This window comes from Scyliorhinus torazame, chromosome 24, assembly GCF_047496885.1.
Source record: "Scyliorhinus torazame isolate Kashiwa2021f chromosome 24, sScyTor2.1, whole genome shotgun sequence".
NCBI lineage: Eukaryota > Metazoa > Chordata > Chondrichthyes > Carcharhiniformes > Scyliorhinidae > Scyliorhinus > Scyliorhinus torazame.
The window spans coordinates 27981952-28001593 of NC_092730.1; the positions used below are offsets into that span (position 1 = coordinate 27981952).

General features: G+C 48.8%; 1 non-coding gene across 1 annotated transcript; it reads right to left on the minus strand.

The window, feature by feature from the left end:
* Nucleotides 1-251: 251 nt before the first annotated feature.
* Nucleotides 252-333, minus strand: trnas-cga (transfer RNA serine (anticodon CGA)). Its single transcript has one exon. It is a non-coding gene; the product is annotated as a tRNA-Ser (tRNA).
* Nucleotides 334-19642: the final 19309 nt, after the last annotated feature.

A 19642-nucleotide genomic window follows, 5' to 3' on the forward strand; every position in this document is an offset into this window, starting at 1 on the left:
TGTTGAACAAAATACATCGCGGCGGTGATTATTGTGTGGGTATATTTCCCGCTCATTATGTAAATGTGTTTTCTAAAAAAATACCCACCAAATATCTCATTGACAGTGACAAATGTTCACTTTTCCAACGAGGGTGACCAATTTTGTGTGAATCCGTTTAATGAAATTGAGTGGTCAGAGTTCTGATCAGGTTACCAGTCCGTGGTTTCTCGGGGAGCCGGTGAAAGCGAATAAATAGCTTAAATAACAACCGCTGCGAGCAGGGTTGGAACCTGCGCGGGAAAACCCAATTGGATTTCGACTCCAACGCCTTAACCACTCGGCCATCGCAGCGACGAGGCAATGGTCATTGATTATTTATTTGGTCGAGAAAAAGCAGCAGAGGCCAAGCATTCAGGGGCAGGAGGAATTTATTGCATTCATTCCATGGACAAGAAGCATTGAAACATAGAAAATAGAAGTAGGCGGAGGCCATTCGGCCCTTCGAGCCTGCTCCGCCATTCATTGTCATCATGGCCGATCAGCAAGTTCAGTACTCTGATTCCACCTTCCCCCCCCCCCCCATATCCCTTGATCCCTTTAGCCCAAGAGCTGTATCTAATTCCTCCTTGAAATTACACAACGACTTGGCCTCACCTGCTTCCTGTGGGAGTGAATTCCACAGATTCACCACTCTCTCTGAGTGAAGAAATTTCTCCTCACTTCAGTCCTTATCCTTAAACTCTGACACCTAGTTTTGGAATCCCCCACCATCGGGAACATTCTTTCTGAATCTACCCTGTCTAATCCTGTTAGAATTTTCTAAGTTTCTATGAGATCCCTTCTCACTCTTCTAAACTCCAACAAATATAATCCAAACCGATTTAGTCTCTCCTCATGTGACAGTCCCGCCCTCCCAGGAATCAGTCTGGTAAACCTTCGCCTCACTCCCTCCAGAGCAAGAACATCCTTCCTCAGATGAGGACACCAAAACTGCACACAATATGCCAGGTCAGGCTTCACCAACACCCTATTCAATTGCAGTAAAACATCCCTATTACTGTACTCAAATCCTCTCGCTATGAAGGCCAACATGCTATTTGCCTTCTTTACTGCCTGCTGTACCTGCGTGCTTACTTTCAGCGACTGATGCACGAGGACACCAAGGTCTCACAGAGTGTCCATCTCTCTCAGTTTACACCCATTCAAATAATGAGATGCAGCATGGTAACACAGTGGTTAGCACCGATGCTTCGGGTTTAATTCCCGGCTTGGGTCACTGTCTGTGCGGAGTCTGCACGTTCTCCCCGTGTCTGCGTGGGTTTCCTCCGGGTTCTCTGGTTTCCTCCCACAAGTCCCGAAAGACGTGCTGTTAGGTGAAATGGGCATTCTGAATCCCCTTGTGTACCCGAACAGGTGCTGGAATGTGGCGACGAGGGATTTTCATAGTAACTTCATTGCAGTGTTAATGTAAGCCTACTTGTGACACTAATGAAGATTATTAAATAATCCAGCTCCCTCACATTGCCATGGAGTGTGGCGACTAGCGGATTGTTTTTAGAATTACAAAATTTACGGTGCATAAGGAAGCCCATCAAGTCTACACCGGCCCTTGAACGTGCATCCTACTTAAGCCCATATCTCCACCCTATCCCTGTAACCCCACCTAACCTTTGGGCACTAAGGGCAATTTGGCATGGCCAGTCCACCAAAAGGGCAGTCACCGGGGCGGACATCAGCATCACGTGAGGACGTGAGACCCCACTGAGCTGTGGTTCCCATGGCATGTGTGTCACCACCCCCCACCACCGCCCCACAGCCACCACCATCACCAAACCCACCCCACCCCATCCCACCACCATCTGCACACCCACATGCACACCCGACATGGACGGGAGGCCTCAACCCGCATCCCGAGACACCCCCGAGCCCGAGCTCATGGATGGCACTGACGTCACATCACAGCTGGCTTCAACGCCCTCCACCGTCCCAGAGACATACACCTCGGCTGGGAACTTCAGTGAAAAAGCTCCTGGAGCATTACCTTGTGCACACCACACACATGATCCGGTACAGCAGGTGGAGGTAGGAACCCCCGCGGGGGGCAGTCCGATGCCAGGGACTCGCTGCCGCCCAGACGGGTTTCCTGCTTCTGGAATGGACCACCCACCGATTGTGGGGATGCAGTCACAGAGCCAGGGACTGCATGAGGGGTTGGCAGAGAGCACCCAACACTGTCAGGTGCCATTGTACAGGTCCAACCATGTGCATGAACAAGAGGTGATGCCGACCATGCGGGCCACCCAGGCACACATCGCAGCAGTGGCGTCCGTGGTGGAGGATGTGTCAGGATGCGTCAGCCACGTGCCAGAGTTACCTGGACAGTGCAGTGGTACTCCTGAACATGGCCCAGTTCCAGTGGGCCATGGCTGAAAGCATCGGCAGCATTTGTCTAGGTGCTGACCAATGTGGCACAGACAGATAGGGAGGTGGCACAGTCCCAGAGAGAGGTAGCACCAATGTGGCACAGACACAGAGGGAGATGGTAGTGATGTGGCACAGACAGATAGGGAGGTGGCCCAGTCCCAGAGGCAGATAGCACTAACGTGGCACAGACACAGACTGATGTGGCACAGTCCAGAACCTGGTGGCACAGTCGCAGCATGATGTGGTGCAATCCCAGGCGGAGGTGGTCCACTCCCTGTGCTCCATGGCCGCGAGCATGCAGGCCCTGGTCGAGACGAGAACGGGCCTCCAGGACTGGCAGCGCCAGGTGGCGGGGGAACCTCATTGGTTAGCTCTGCTTGTAACCCTGTCCCATGGAACAGCCAGGGGGTCACCGGGCACATGAAGGGAGGAGGAGGTGGTGGGGCCCGTGCTGCTGACTCCCGCAAGGGAGGTGCTGGAGCAACGCAGTCCCTCAGATTCACCCTCCTGTCTCTGGTGCATCACATGGACAGGGTAGAACAGGTTGGGAATCAGAGCAGGCCACCTCCCTCCTGATGTACCACCTGGGGATCCACCTAGGCATAACGTAGGGCCCATAAGGCCAGAAAAGTCGACGCTAGTTAGATTGGAACGGGTGCAGGGCATTGTATAACGTTAGGGGCTAGTGCACAAACGTGCATATATTTTTTCACATTAAACACCTGTGCACGATGTTACAACCTGCCTCGGTGCTCTGCAGAATGTTGTGAGGGATGGACCGGCCTGGGCTGGTCGCAGCGGGGGTGGATGGGGATTTGTGGCCGATGGTTGTGAGTGGGCTTGGCCCCAGGGCCACGGTTCATCCAGGGCTCCCTGCTCCACTGCCCCAGCAGTGCGCCAGGAGTGTGCCAGCAGTGCGCCAGGAGTGCACCAGGAGTGTGCCAGCAGTGCGCCAGGAGTGCGCCAGCAGTGTGTCAGCAGTGTGCCAGCAGTGCGCCAGCAGTGCGCCAGCAGTGTGCCAGCAGTGCGCCAGCAGTGTGCCAGGAGTGCGCCAGCAGTGTGCCAGCAGTGCGCCAGCAGTGCGCCAGCAGTGCGCCAGCAGTGTGCCAGGAGTGTGCCAGGAGTGCGCCAGCAGTGTGCCAGCAGTGTGCCAGCAGTGCGCCAGCAGTGCGCCAGCAGTGTGCCAGGAGTGTGTCAGGAGTGTGCCAAGAGTGTGTCAGGAGTGTGCCAAGAGTGTGCCAGGAGTGTGCCAGCAGTGTGCCAGGAGTGTGCCAGCAGTGCGCCAGCAGTGTGCCAGCAGTGCGCCAACAGTGCGCCAGTTACTGCGCCAGCAGTGCGCCAGCAGCGTGCCAGGAGTGTGTCAGGAGTGTGCCAAGAGTGTGCCAGGAGTGTGTCAGGAGTGTGCCAGGAGTGCGCCAGCAGTGTGCCAGCAGTGTGCCAGCAGTGTGCCAGCAGTGCGCCAGCAGTGCGCCAGCAGTGTGCCAGGAGTGTGCCAGGAGTGTGTCAGGAGTGTGCCAGGAGTGCGCCAGCAGTGCGCCAGCAGTGTGCCAGCAGTGTGCCAGGAGTGTGCCAGGAGTGTGCCAGCAGTGCGCCAGCAGTGCGCCAGCAGTGTGCCAGGAGTGTGTCAGGAGTGTGCCAAGAGTGTGCCAGCAGTGTGTCAGGAGTGCGCCAGGAGTGTGCCAGGAGTGTGCCAGGAGTGTGCCAGCAGTGTGCCAGGAGTGTGCCAGCAGTGTGCCAGGAGTGTGCCAAGAGTGTGCCAGGAGTGTGCCAGGAGTGTGCCAGGAGTGTGCCAGGAGTGTGTCAGGAGTGTGTCAGGAGTGTGCCAGCAGTGTGTCAGGAGTGTGCCAGGAATGTGCCAAGAGTGTGTCAGGAGTGTGCCAGCAGTGTGTCAGGAGTGTGCCAGGAGTGTGTCAGGAGTGTGCCAGGAGTGTGCCAGGAGTGTGTCAGGAGTGTGCCAAGAGTGTGCCAGCAGTGTGCCAAGAGTGTGCCAGCAGTGTGCCAGGAGTGTGCCAAGAGTGTGTCAGGAGTGTGCCAGCAGTGTGTCAGGAGTGTGCCAGGAATGTGCCAAGAGTGTGTCAGGAGTGTGCCAGCAGTGTGTCAGGAGTGTGCCAGGAGTGTGCCAGGAGTGTGTCAGGAGTCTGCCAAGAGTGTGCCAGGAGTGTGCCAGGAGTGTGTCAGGAGTGTGCCAGGAGTGTGCCAGGAGTGTGTCAGGAGTGTGCCAAGAGTGTGCCAGCAGTGTGCCAGGAGTGTGCCAGGAGTGTGCCAGGAGTGTGTCAGGAGTGTGCCAAGAGTGTGCCAGGATGAAGGCATCGTGCACACTTCCCAGGTATTGGGCAGAGACATACACGACGCACAGGTGATGGTCACAGACCAGCTGCACGTTCATCAAGTGGAACACTTTACGGTTTGTGAAAAGCGGCCTGTCATCTTCAGGTGCTCATTAGGCGACATGCATCCCATCGATCACGTCATGGATCCGGGCATCTCAGCGATGGTGCGAACCACGCTGCCCGGGCATCTTGGTGGGTATGGTTCACATTGAAATGGATATATTGTGCCGATTGGGTATACAGGGCCACTGCGATGGCCCAGATGCATCTGTGCACCAAGCTCTGTGAGATCCCAGAAAGGTCCCCATTCAGTGCCTAGAAGGCTCCCGTAGCATAGAAGTTCAGCACGACTGTCACCTTGACGCCCACCAGAAGCACGTGTCCTTCCCCATTCCCCTGTGGTGCCAGGTGCCCAATAATCTGGCAGATATGCCGCACTGTTCTGGTGCTCAGCCAGAGTCTTCGACGGCATCGCCGGTCCGGGAGGTCATCAAATGACAGGCGGTGCTGGTATACACGAGGCCTCATGCGGAATCTCCTTCACATCTTGTCCTCTTCCTCCTCGTCACCATGTTGGACAATTGCCTCTCCAACCTCAGTAGCTGCCTCCTGTCCCTCTGAGTGGGCTCCACAACTGCATGGTCCTCCTCCTCGAGCAGCTCCAGCTCGTACAACCAGAGTGCCTCTCCCAGGGCCGTGCCATGTGGGAAGATCACCATTATTGGTTGACTTCCAATATCCATTGCCTGCAGGGGGCGAAAGGCCGACATGGAGCAGCTTGTGACAGAGCTACCAGGGAACTGGCAATTCTGGATTTGGTGATGTGTAATGAGGCAGACTATATTGGGGAACTTAAGGTGAAGGAACTCTTAGGGAGCAGTGACCACAATATGATAGAATTTACCCTGCAGTTTGAGAGGGAGAAGCTGCAATCAGATGTAACGGTATTGCAATCAAACAAGGGTAACTACAAAGACATGAGGGAGGAGCTGGCCAGAGTTGATTGGAAAAAGAGCCGAGCAGGGAAGGCAGTGGAGCAGCAATGGCACGCGTTTTGGGGGTTATTAGGGAGGCACAACAGAAATTCATCCCAAGGAGGAGTAAACAATCTAAGGGGAGGACAAGACATCCATGGCTGATGAGGGATGTCAAGGACAGGATAAAAGCCAAAGAAAAAGCATGCAAAGTGGCGAGGATTAATGGGAAGCCAGAGGATTGGGAAGCCTTGAAAAGCCAGCAAAGGACAACCAAAAAAGCAATAAGGGGGGAGAAGATGAAGTACGAGTGTAAGCTAGCTAGTAATATAAAGGAAGCTAGGAAGAGATTTTTTCAATATATAAAAGGTAAGAGAGAGGCAAAAATAGACATTGGACCACTGGAAAATGTGGCTGGAGAAGTAATAATAGGAAACAAAGAAATGGCAGACGAACAGAATAGTTACATTGCATCAGTCTTCATGGTGGAAAATACCAGTGGCATGCCAGAGCTCCAGGAGAATCAGGGCAGAGGTGAGTGCAGTGACCATTACAAAGGAGAAGGTTCTGGGGAAACTGAAAGGCCTGAAGGTGGATAAGTCACCTGGACCGGATGGACTACACCCCAGGGTTCTAAAAGAGCTATCTCAGGAGATTGTGGAGGCATTGGTGATGATCTTTCAAGAAGCACTGGAGGCAGGAAGGGTCCGAGAGGACTGGAACGTGGCGAATGTAACACCACTGTTTACGAAGTTAGGGAGGCAGAAAACGGGAAATTATAGACCTGTTAGCCTGACTTCGGTCATTGGTAAGATTTTAGAGTCTGTTAATAAAGATGAGATCACAAAGTTCTTGGAAGTGCATGATAAAATACGACTTAGTCAGCACGGCTTTGTCAAAGGGAGGTCGTGTCTGACAAATCTGTTCGAGTTCTTTGAGGAGGTAACAAGGAAGTTAGACAAAGGAGAACCAGTGGACGTGATTTGTTTAGATTTCCAGAAGGCCTTTGACAAGGTGCCGCATCGGAGACTGTTAAATAAATTAAGAGCTCATGGTGTTAAGGGTAAGATCCTGGCATGGATAGAGGATTGTCTGACTAGCAGAAGGCAGAGAGTGGGGATAAAGGAGTCTTTTTCAGGATGGCAGCCGGTGACTAGTGGTGTGCCTCAGGGGTCGGTGCTGGGACCACAACTTTTCACAATATACATTAATGATCTGGAAGAAGGTACTGAAGGCACTATTGCTGAATTTGCAGATGATACAAAGATCTGTCGAGGGACAGGTAGTATTGAGGAAGCAAGGGGGCTGCAGAAGGATTTGGACAAGCTGGGAGAGTGGGCAATGAAGTGGCAAATGAAATACCATATGGAAAAGTGTGAGGTTATGCACTTTGGAAGGAGGAATTTAGGTATAGACTATTTTCTAAATAGGGAAATGCTTAGGAAATCAGAAATACAAAGGGACTTGGGTGTCTTTGCTCACGATTCGTTTAAGGTTAATGTGCAGGTTCAGTCATAGTTAAGAAGGCAAATGTAATGTCAGCATTCATGTCAACAGGGCTAGAATATAAGACCAGGGATGTTGGACTGGGGTGGGCACAGTAAGAAGTCTTACAACACCAGGTTAATGTCCAACAGGTTTGTTTCGAATCACTAGCTTTCGGAGCGCTGCTCCTTCCTCAAATGAATGGCACAGCACGGGAGAAATAGCAAGCAGTGAATCCCCAAAGGGCCGACTGGAAAAGGTTGGAGATTGAGTCTATCGTTTCATGTTTCCAATACAGTTTTTAATTCTGCTCCCTGCCTTTCCAGAGGAACACTGCTACAATCTGCAGAATTCTGCGCGATCTGAACCACACAAACACTGTCCCTGAAGCCTCATTGTTATAATATCCTGGCTGGTGCCATACAGATGCAAAATTTTACCTCCTTTCTGAAGCGAATTGAGGGATAGACAATAAATGGCCAGTGACGCCCACATCCCATCAACGTGTTAAAATATAAGTTTATCAATGTCCTTCTTAACTTTCAGAAAAATGAGTTATATTTACTCATTGAAATATGGAAAGTGTTTCATATCGACGGAATTTCTGCATGGGCTACCGGAAAGTGGAACCCAAATGCAATCAGTTGTTTGTTGCCTTTCCTGATCATGCGGAAGAGACAGTAAGTCACAGAGACAGATTTCAACCTTTTTCCTTTTGCCCTTCTGAATTCAATTCTGGTTTCCATCATTGGAAACAACACCATCAGCTACCTGAACCTTCAACTCTTCAGATCCTTCCCTAAATTCTGCCGAGCTCTGCCATCTCCTTAAATGTCCTAATTAGATTCAACCTCCTTGACCAAGATTGTGTTCGCCAGTCCTCATATCTGGTTTAGTATCATTTTTTTCATGATGCCTCTCTTGTGGAACATTTTCTTGCAGTTCATCAATACCCCCTGCAGTTGTTGAAATAACCTGAATTCACATTCCAGTTTCAATTTTCAGACAATATGGTCTGAATATTATTCTAGGCCCATACGTCGACACAATAGTTCCGAACCGTTCAAAACGCAATTCAGGAACTTACCAAGGCTCCTGGGGCAGCACCTTCCAAATGTATGAGAACAACTATTGCGATGTACAAGGGAGGTTTCGCTCCAAGTTACATATCATCCTGACTTGGAACGATTTCACCGTTTATTGACTGTGGCTGGGTCAATATTCTGGAACTCGCTCCCTAATCGCACTATTATAGAAGAATCATAGAATTCCTACATTGCAGAAGGAGACCATTGGGCCCATCGACTCTGCACCGACCCTTTGAAAGACCACCCCACCCGAATTTCAATCCCCTCTACTATTCCTGCAACCCCACCCCCACCCTAAGGGATAATTTTGCATGGCCAATCCACCTAACCTAACTAGTGCACCCCTTTGGACTGTGGGAGGAAACCGCACCACCCAAAGAAAACCCACGCAGACACGAGGGGAATGTGCAAAACGCCACACGGACACTCACCCAAGGTCGGAATAGAACGGGGGTCCCAACCACTGTGAGGTAGCAGGGCTAACCACTGTGCCACCGTGCAAAACTGTGGGTGTACAGGCACCGCAGGGACTGGACCAGCTCAAGACGACCGCTCAACATCATCTCCTGTGCAGTAATTAGAGATAGGCACTAAATAATGGCCTAGAAAGCCACGCCCACATCCTTTAAGTGAATTACACAAATGAACTACTTTGATAGATGAAATAAGTCGAACGTGTTGATTAATGAGGGAATCGGGGGTTATGGGAGAACGGAGGAAAATGGGGATGAGAAAATATCAGCCATGATTGAATACTGGAGCAGACTCGATGTGCCGAGCGGCCTAATTCTGCTCCTATGTCTTCTGGTCTTATGGTCTAATGGTCTTTCCAGTCTCAGATGGACCAGTAACCAGACCACACATTTTTAGGATAAATGGTTATTTATTAATACAGATAGTGAGTATTTCTGAAAAACAGTCACGCGACTGAAGGTTTTCATCGTGCACTAATCAGGACAGATATGACGATATCACATTTCAAAGGGAACAACAACGTACAGAACATAGAACATTACAGCGCAGTACAGGCCCTTCGGCCCTCGATGTTGCGCCGACCTGTGAAACCACTCTAAAGCCCATCTACACTATTCCCTTATTGTCCATGTGTCTATCCAATGACCATTTGAATGCCCTTAGTGTTGGCAAGTCCACTACTGTTGCAGGCAGGGCATTCCACGCCCTTACTACTCTCTGAGTAAAGAACCATCTCTGACATCTGTCCTATATCTATCTCCCCTCAATTTAAAGTTATGTCCCCTCGTCGTAGACATCACCATCCGAGGAAAAAGGCTCTCACTGTCCACCCTATCTAATCCTCTTGTATGCCTCAATTAAATCACCGCTTAACCTTCTTCTCTCTAACGAAATCAGCCTCAAGCCCCTCAGCCTTCCCTCATAAGATCTTCCCTCCATACCACGCAACACCTCTGCACCCTTTCCAATGTTTCCACCTCTTTCCTATAATGCGGTGACCAGAATTGCACGCAATACTCCAAATGCGGCAGCACCAGAGTTTTGTACAGCTGCAACATGCGGATGGAAATGGCTGGCACGAGGGGACATAGCTTTAAACTGAGGGGTAATAGATATAGGACAGAGGTCAGAGGTAGGTTCTTTACGCAAAGAGTAGTGAGGCCGTGGAATGCCCTACCTGCTACAGTAGTGAACTCGCCAACATTGAGGGCATTTAAAAGTTTATTGGATAAACATATGGATGATAATGGCATAGTGTAGGTTAGATGGCTTTTGTTTCGGTGCAACATCGTGGGCCGAAGGGCCTGTACTGCGCTGTATTGTTCTATGTTCTAAACTCAATCCCTCTACCAATAAAAGCTAACATACCGTACGCCTTCTTAACACCCCTCTCAACCTGGGTGGCAACTTTCAGGGATCTATGTACATGGACACCGAGATCTCTCTACTCATCCACACCACAAGAATCTTACCATTAGCCCAGTACTCTGTCTTCCTGTTATTCCTTCCAAAATTAATCACTTTTCTGCATTAAACTCCATTTGCCACCTCTCAGCCCAGCGCTGCAGCTTATCTATGTCCCTCTATAACTTGTAACATCCTCACGCACTGTCCACAACTCCACCGACTTTAGTGACATCTGCAAATTTACTCACACATCCTTCTACGCCCTCATATTTATAAAAATGACAAACAGCAGTGACCCCAAAACAGATCCTTGTGGTACACCACTAGTAACTGGACTCCAGTCTGAACATTTCTCATCAACCACAACCCTTTGTCTTCTTCCAGCTAGCCAATTTCTGATCCAAACTGCTAAATTACCCTGAATCCCATGCCTCCGTATTTTCTGCAGTAGCCTACTGTGAGGAAACTTATCAAACGCTTTACTGAAATCCATATACACCACATTAACTGCTTTACCCTCATCCACCTGTATGGTCACTTTCTCAAAGAACTCAATAAGGTTTCTGAGGCACGATCTACACTTCACAAAACCGTGTTGATTATCTCTAATCAAATTATTCCTTTCCAGATGATTATACATCCTATCTCTTATAAACCTTTCCAAGATTCTGCCCACAACAGAATCTATAGTTGGTAGGTCTATAGTTGCCCACTGGTCTATAGTTACCGGGGTTGTCTCTACTCCCCTTCTTGAACAAGGGGACAACATTTGCTATCCTCCAGTCTTCATGCACTATTCCTACAGACAAAGATGACTTAAAGATCAAAGCCAAAGGCTCAGCAATCTCCTCCCTAGCTTCCCAGAGAATCCTAGGATAAATCCCATCCGGCCCAGGGGACTTATCTATTTTCGCACTTTCCAGAATTGCTAACACCTCCTCCTTATGAACCTCAAGCCCTTCTAGTCTAGCAGCCTGAATCTCAGTATTCTCCTCGACAACATTGTCTTTTTCCTGTGTGAATACTGACGAAAAATATTCATTTAGCACCTCTCCCATCTCCTCGGACTCCATGCACAACTTCCCACGACTGTCCTTGACTGGCCCTACTCTTACCCCAGTCATTCTTTTATTCCTGACATATCTATAGAAAGCTTTAGAGTTATCCTTGATCCTACCTGCCAAAGACTTCTCATGTCCCCTCCTGGCTCTTCTTAGCTCTCTCTTTAGGTCCTTCCTAGCTAACTTATAACTCTCGAGGCCCTAACTGAACCTTCATGTCTCATCTTTACATAAGCCTCCTTCTTCCTCTTGACACGTGTTTCGACTGCTTTAGTAAACCACGGTTCCCTTGCTCGACCACTTCCTCCCTGCCTGACATGTACATACTTATCAAGGACACGCAGTAGCTGTTCCTTGAACAAAATCCACATTTCCATTGTGCCCATCCCCTGCAGTTTTCCTCTCCATCCGATGCATCCTTGCCTCATCGCATCATAATTGTCTTTCCCCCAGATATAACTCTTGCCCTGCGGTATATACCTATCCCTTTCCATCACTAAAGTAAACGTAATCGAATTGTGGTCACTATCACCAAAGTGCTCACCTACCTCCAAATCTAACACCTGTCGTGATTCATTACCCAGTACAAAATTCAATATGGCCTCGCCTCTCGTTAGGCTATCTACATACTGTGTCAGGAAACCCTCCTGCACACATTGGACAAAAGCGCACCCATCTAAAGTACTCGAACTATAGCGTTTCCAGTCAATATTTGGGGAGTTAAAGTCCCCCATAACAACTACCCTGTTGCTTTCGCTCCTATCCAGAATCATCTTTGCAATCCTTTCCTCTACATCTCTGGAACTTTTCGGAGGCCCGTAGAAAACCCCTAATAGGGTGACCTCTCCTTTCCTGTTTCTAACCTCAGCCCATACTACCTCAGTAGACTAGTCCTCATCAAACGTCATTTCTGCCACCGTAATACTGTCCTTGACTAACAATGCCACCCCTCCCCCTCTTTTACCACCTTCCCTGAGCTAACTGAAATATCTAAATCCAGCACCTGCAACAACCATTCTTGTCCCTGCTCTATCCATGTATACTCCGTGATGTATAGGGTGCTGACTGTTATAAGCGGACTGTCATTGATCGAGTTGTGTCATGGAGGGAGCACAATGGACCAATCAACCCAAAGGCATGCTCTAAATTCAAAAAAGGAAAGTCAAATAAGACCGAAATGTCCTCGTTGACTTGTCAGTGGATGGCAACCTGCACGTGATGCTGGTGGTGATGATGACCATGATGGTGATGATAGTAACGATAATGATGATGTTGATGATGATGAACAATGATAGTGTTGATGCTGGCAACGCTGATGATGAAAATGATGATGGCAGTATTATGTTGGTGATGACAATAATAGTGCTGACGTTGATGATGATGATATTGGGTGGCATCCAATACCCTGCCACACTCGTTGGGCGAGGGTATGAATCTCGCTTGGAAGTTTCAACTAGATTAGTATGAGAGACGTGCCAAATCCCGTACAACCTCTTGTCATCGTCACTGGTGACGTTCAAACAACACCTTGGCTTTCCAGAAGATGCGATTTACTGAAGTTGGTTTGAGAGCTGACAGGATGATCCCAGCGAATATATCTCTACAACACACGTGAAGAAAATAAAGACAATTGTTAAAGGGCGTTCACCAATGAAACCGGATTCTGGATTGATCGGAATTCATCAGATAAGCCGTGGCTGTGTGTTCAGGTGGCTGAATGGAGTCAGTTAGAACGAAGACAAAGACGAACAGAGCTGGCAGCCACAAATGGATTTGGAGCTGGAGATAGTTCCGATGTATTTCGGCACTTGCACACAGCAGGAAGTGAGCCATTTTGTGTATTTCAGACCTGTTCAGTGCCAAATAATAATCGGGACAATTGGGCAAGAATAACATCAATTGTTGGGCAGCAAGTTTCAAAATGGCAGTTTCTCAGGGGAGTCAGTGTGGACGTCGCAGTTACTTTGCACAGAAAACGTCAGTGGGACACTTGCTTGCCACTGAATTTTCACCCATAAGCAAATGCCAGGGCCAGAAAGAAGGCGTCAGCAGAGATCATCCCGCTTCGACCGCAGTGGCAGATTTTGTCTCCGCAGAATGGGACACTCATCCATGAAAATACGTGCCTCAGATGATGACAACTGCAAGGATGCAAACCCAACCTACTTTAACATTATTATCCAATCGGTACATGATGTCTGTTAAAGTTACCTCCTCCAATTTCTCTACACGAAAAAAAATAGCTAAATCTGGAGGCAGCCGAATCGAGTTTCTGAATGTCCTTTGTCAATATGTGGTCATTTTTTACTGAATATTAACGATCACTGGCTCCATTCAGCATTCACTGAAAAACCGATCCTCCCTACTGCTCCAGACAATCGAAAATTGCAAACGCGATCTAACCAACGGCAACATAGGATAATAATTGTATCTGTATTGAACTTACAATTGACATCTTTAAGTGTCCGCCATCATATCCCAACACTAATTCCTCGGATTGACCTGTCCACAGCACTGATAATTCATGCCAATTTTTCTCCCTCTGTGCACATGACCTCACACACTGGTGGAGCGGAATCTACCGGGCAGAACAGGAATAACAGGCACGTAACGTTCATGTTAATTTGTGGTGAGATTTTTTGGCCGCAAGTAGCAAGCTCCTCCCGGACACTCAAATGATGGCAGCTGTGTTTGAAGAGTTTTCTATGTCATCTTCCGGAATGCTGGACATATTATAATTGAGCTGATCAGTCTTATGGGAGAGATGCTTGACGACCATCTGGACATACTCGTCTGTCCATAGGATTTGATTTTGCTGGGGTTTTCCCTGAATGCGTGTGGAGCTTACTTCAAATAGGACATCAAACATTGTTCAAACGTCCTGGGATTTTTAACACTGCCTCCCGAGTTGAGCCTAAGCCATTGCAATAATACACTGATGCCATTACCTCCCAGCCGTGTAAATCAACACTCCTCATGCAGCATGTTCCGTGATGTTAAGAGGATAGTTGCAGAGAGAGAAACTGTTTAGATGGCGTCGAATCCAGGAATTGAAGGCAGAGGTGGATATTGAGCGTGGGAGTCAGTCAAACACAAGACCGTCCCAGAATGAAACCAGGAAACATCTCTATGGACTAGGGATTCCTGAATTTCACAGCACCCTTGAAATAAAAGCACTTTAATTTTAAACTTCACTTTGATATATTTCGATGAATCAAACGTATGATAGAAAATGTTTACACAAATGTTACCAGGGCTAGAAAAGTGTAGCTATGAGGGGAGATTGGATAGGTTGGGGTAATTTGCCTCAGAACAAAGAAGGCTGAGTGGACAGGTTAAAATTGTTTCCTTTGATGTAGAATTCCAAAATCAGAGGGGAATAGATTCATGATAGGTAGCAGAAAGTATCGAGGGGACATGAGGAAAAACCTTTTCCGCAGAGGGTAGTGGGAGTCTGGGTTTCGCTGCCTGAATTGGTGGCGGAGGCAGAGACCCTAAACTCTTTAAAAACCACCTGAATCTGCACCTTAAGTGTTGTAAGGTACAGGGGTATGCACCGGGTGCTGGAAGGTGGGATTAGACAAGGCACCTGGGTGTCCTGGGGCTGGCATGGACAAGGTGGCCGAATGGCCTCCTTATATGCTGTAACTTTTCTATGATTCTATGATTCTAAGTGACGTTATGCTTACTGATTTATAGGCATGTCACCTAATTTTATTTCCTGGTTTATATATGCAAGAATGTTGTCAGCTACGCATCAATTTAATATCATTATTCCATATTCCAGATTGACAACGAATAATCGTACCTCTCCCAACTTTTTCCTTTTGTGTGTGTGTTAATTTAATTCCTCAAAGCCACAACTGTTTTATTTATTTATAAAATATCTCCCAAATTTATTCCTTAAATGTCTTGATATTTTACCGTTAAATTCTTTCCCTGTTGCCTTGTAGTTCGCCGCATCTCTACCTCCACCAGACGCTGAATATCAATCCGCTGGTTCATTCTTCCCGACTGCCCAACAGGAGGCGAGACGTCCTTCTTTCTGAGCTCGGAGCAGCACTCCGGGCTGCCACCAATGTCCTGCAAACCAGAGTTCTCCCTTACCCTCGCGGTAGATAGGAATTTCTCTGAAAGACACGGTGACACATTTGCTCACTGCCCTCCAGCAACTCATATCGGTACATTGTGTTCAGTTTGGGTTCATTGACTAGCCATTCCTGCTGCAACAATTGTCTTCCTCACTGACCCTGTCCTTGGACTAAACATAGCCTGGAATGTTCATGATACGGTAGGCACCATGCAAATAATCTGGGTGAGGAACTGGAGTGTACAAATTGGCCATTCTCCATTCACATTTCAGCCTGAATGACTTCTAAAATTTAACAGAATGCAAAAGTATCCTGGCTACAATCCTAGTTATATCACAACAAATAACAGCACAGGAACAGGCCCTTCGGCCCTCCAAGCCTGTACCAGTCATGATACCAACCGTGGTCAAAACCCTCAGCACTTCCTTGTGCCGTGTCCCTCTATACCCATCCTATCCACGTGTTTGTCAAGATGCCTTTTGAACGCCGTGAATGTATCTGCTTCTACAACCTCCCCTGGCAACGCGTTCCAAGCACTTGCCACCCTCTGCGTAAAAGACCTGCCTTGCACATCTCCTCTAGGACCTTAGACCTGTGCCCACTGGTGACTGATCCCTCCACCCTGGGAAATCGTGCCTGCCCATCCACTCTATCAATGCCCCTCATAATCTTGTAGTGCTCTATCAGGTCACCCCTCAACCTAAGTCTTTCTCATCAAAATAGTCCGAGTTTATTAAGCCTCTCCACATAGCTAACACCCTCCAGACCAGGCAACATCCTGTACATAGATGTACGAGGTAAGTTTTTTACACAGAGCATAGTGGGTGCCTGGAACTCGCTGCCAGAGGAGGTGGTGGAAGCAGGGACGATAGTGACATTTAAGGGGCATCTTGACAAATACATGAATAGGCTGGGAATAGAGGGATACGGACCCAGGAAGTGTAGAAGATTGTAGTTTAGTCGGGCAGCATGGTCGGCACGGGCTTGGAGGACTGAAGGGCCTGTTCCTGTGCTGTACTTTTCTTTGGTCTTTGTTCTTTGTAAACCCTCTCTGCACCCTCCCAAAAAACATCCTTTCCATATTATCTGATACGATGATCCAATACTTTAATTGATGTACAGGTGTCATTAATTCCTTTTCTCTTAAAATCCAAATCTTAATGCACCAGGTAATGGTATCCTTCTATTTCCTTCACCGCTCTCATTCTGCTGCTGCAGATTAGACTTGCTCTCGATGCCTGATCTGTTTATTTAATTGCCCCATTCACCTTTACACCAACATTATTTTTGTCACTGCACAAGCCCTATCCTCCGCCCATGCACAGACCTGCCTCTTTGTCCTTTGCTCCGCCTTTCATTCCTCAAACACCAACATTATTAGTCTTGCTCATCAGTATTACACTGTTAGGTTCAAGCATCTACCGAAAGGGTATGAGCCTGAAAAGCTAACTCTGTTTCTCTCTTGTTATCCGACTTACTGGATGTTTCCAATAATCTCAAATTTGTTGATATTTACGACACTGCATCATGCTCCTCTGAAGTATCTTGAGGTGTAAGTTATTGGTATATATGTTTGTTTATGGATCCTTCTCAAGCATGTTTGTCTCAATTTCTCAACCGTAAACCTAAATTCCAACAATCTGAATTCTGAGTCCAGCCCTAACCCTAATTCTAAACCTGGGAATCTTAATTCTGATTCCAACACTTACCCTAATTGTAAACCTAAGCCACGCCTGAACAAAAGTCCTAATTCAGGTCCTGTACCTCACCCTTAACGTAACCTCAACATGAAATTCAAACTAACAAGAAATTTCAAGTACCATACAAATTAAAATTCCAAATAGCCTAAATCCGGCTCTGACTTGAATCCTGACCTGAAATGAAATGAAAATCGCTTATTGTCACAAGAAGACTTCAAATGAATAACTGCGAAAAGCCCCTAGTCGCCACATTCCGGCGCCTGTTCGGGGAGGCTGGTACGGAAATTGAACCGTGCTGCTGGCCTGCCTTGGTCTGCTTTAAAGGCCAACTCTTTAGCCCAGTGCTAAACCTCAAGTTCAACACTGACCCTGTAGTGACTCGTGAGATATTCGGTCACGTGTCAGGCATGGCTGGGCGGGGCCAACTCGGTGAAGCCTGAGCAGTATTCTCGGTCTCACAGAGATTGTTAGTGATGAATATATTTCTACATTAAGCCTTGGGTGATGGGACATCTCAAGGACGGGATTCTCCGTCGACCGATGCCAAAATCGGGAAATGCGACTGGACGGAGATTCGCTTTTGACGCCAAATCATGGCTGGCGCCAGGTTCCGAACAAATTAAAATTCTCCGGTGCCTCCACAGCGACGTCGATGCACTCTGCACATCCCGGTGGCTGCATTCTCCAAAGATGGGGCTATATCGCCGCGCCAGTCTAAAAACGCGGGCATTTCACTCCCCAACAGGTTCCTGCAAAAAATAAAGAGCTATTCACTGACCTGGAAGGGGTCAGCAGGGACCCGGAGTGATTCTCGCAGATTTGGCTGCGGATACGGGTCCCCGCACTTCCGGTTCCGAGTCCGCACATGCGCAGGGCAGCGGGCTCCAGCGGCCACGCCAAGCACCATGGCGGACTCGGACACCCCCCCCCCCATCGGCCGCGCCCGCTGCACGAGACCAGCCCGATCGTTGCCCCGGCCACCCGTAAGGCCCCCCCCACCCCGCGGTTCTGGAATCCCCCAACCCCCACTAGGGCGGCCATGGACTGAGTCTGCATCCGCAACCAGCCATACGTGGTTAGAACCTCGCCATCGGGAACTTGGTCGGTCAGAGGGAGAGAGATGAGGTAGGACACGCGCGTCCTGACACCGACTGGATTGGCTTGGAGGGACCCCCAAGGGACTGGGGTGATGTACTGACATGGACCACCATTGCCGCGACCTGCAAGGCAACCATCTTGCTGCGTACCCAACAGACCACCCACCTTGGCCCGCGGTACTGCAGAGCGATACCGGCCATATGGGTGCCCCAACCCCACCATCCCTCGCACAACAGTCCCTCCACCCCTGCACCCCGCCCAGACCATCCACCCCACCATCCCTGCACCCCAACACCAAACCCCGCACCTTAGACCCCACTCATCACCTCTGATCCCCAGCCCCGGCGCCACACCTTCCGATATATCACGCCACAATAGGCTGCCACCCACTGGCAGGGCAAAACGTGGCCCACCAAGGGCAAAGCCCACTGTAGACCCTGTAGGGGAGAGCCAGATGGAGCCGCGGAGCATACCACTGCCAAGGCAAGTGCAAGCCTCGGCAGCAGGGACAAATGTCAGGGCCGATGGCCGTCATGCTTCGGGCACTGACGAGGCCAGAGGTGTGGGGATGGGGGAGAGGGACATGCAGGGTCAGGGCCACAGTGCCAGCCGGGGCCTCCATGTAGCCCATTGGACCTGGTTTGTCACGGGGATTATGCACCATTCTAACATAAGATCATCAGACCATAAGACATAGGAGCAGAATTAGGCCACTCGGCCCATCGAGTCTGCTCCGACATTCAATCATTGCTGATATTTTCTCATCCCCATTCTCCTGCCTTCTCCCCATAACCCCTGATCCTCTTATTAATCAAGAACCTATCTATCTCTGTCTTAAAGACACTCAGTGATTTGGCCTCCACAGCCTTTTGCGGCAAAGAGTTCCACAGATTCACCATCCTCTGTCTGAAAAAAATTCCTCCTCATCTCTGTTTTAAAGGATCATTCCTTTAGTCTGAGATGGTGTCCTCTGGTTCTAGTTTTTCCTCGAAGTGGAAACACCCTCTCCACGTCCACTCTATCCAGGCCTCGCAGTATCCTGTAAGTTTTAATAAGGTCCCCTCTCATCCTTCTAAACTCCAACGAGTACAGACCCAGAGTCCTCAACCGTTCCTCATACAACAAGTTCTTCATTCCAGGGATCATTCTTATGAACCTCCTCTGGACCTTTTCCAAGGACATCCTTCCGTAGATACGGGGCCCAAAACTGCTCACAATACTCCAAATGAGGTCTGATCAGAGCCTTTTACAGCCTCAGAAGTACATCTGTTCCCAACCTTTTAGCCCTGACAAATGCCTCCTTTTTCTTTTTGACGAGGCCTGCAATATCTCTCGTTATCCAAGTTTCCCGAAAATTGCCGTATTCTACTTCCTCACAGAACATGCCGGTCCTGAATTCCTTTCAACTGACACTTGAAAGCCTCCCACATGTAAGATGTTGATTTGCCCTCAAATATCCGCCCCCAATCTATGTTCTTCAGATCCCGCCTAATATTGTTATAATTAACCTTCCCCCAATTTAGCACAT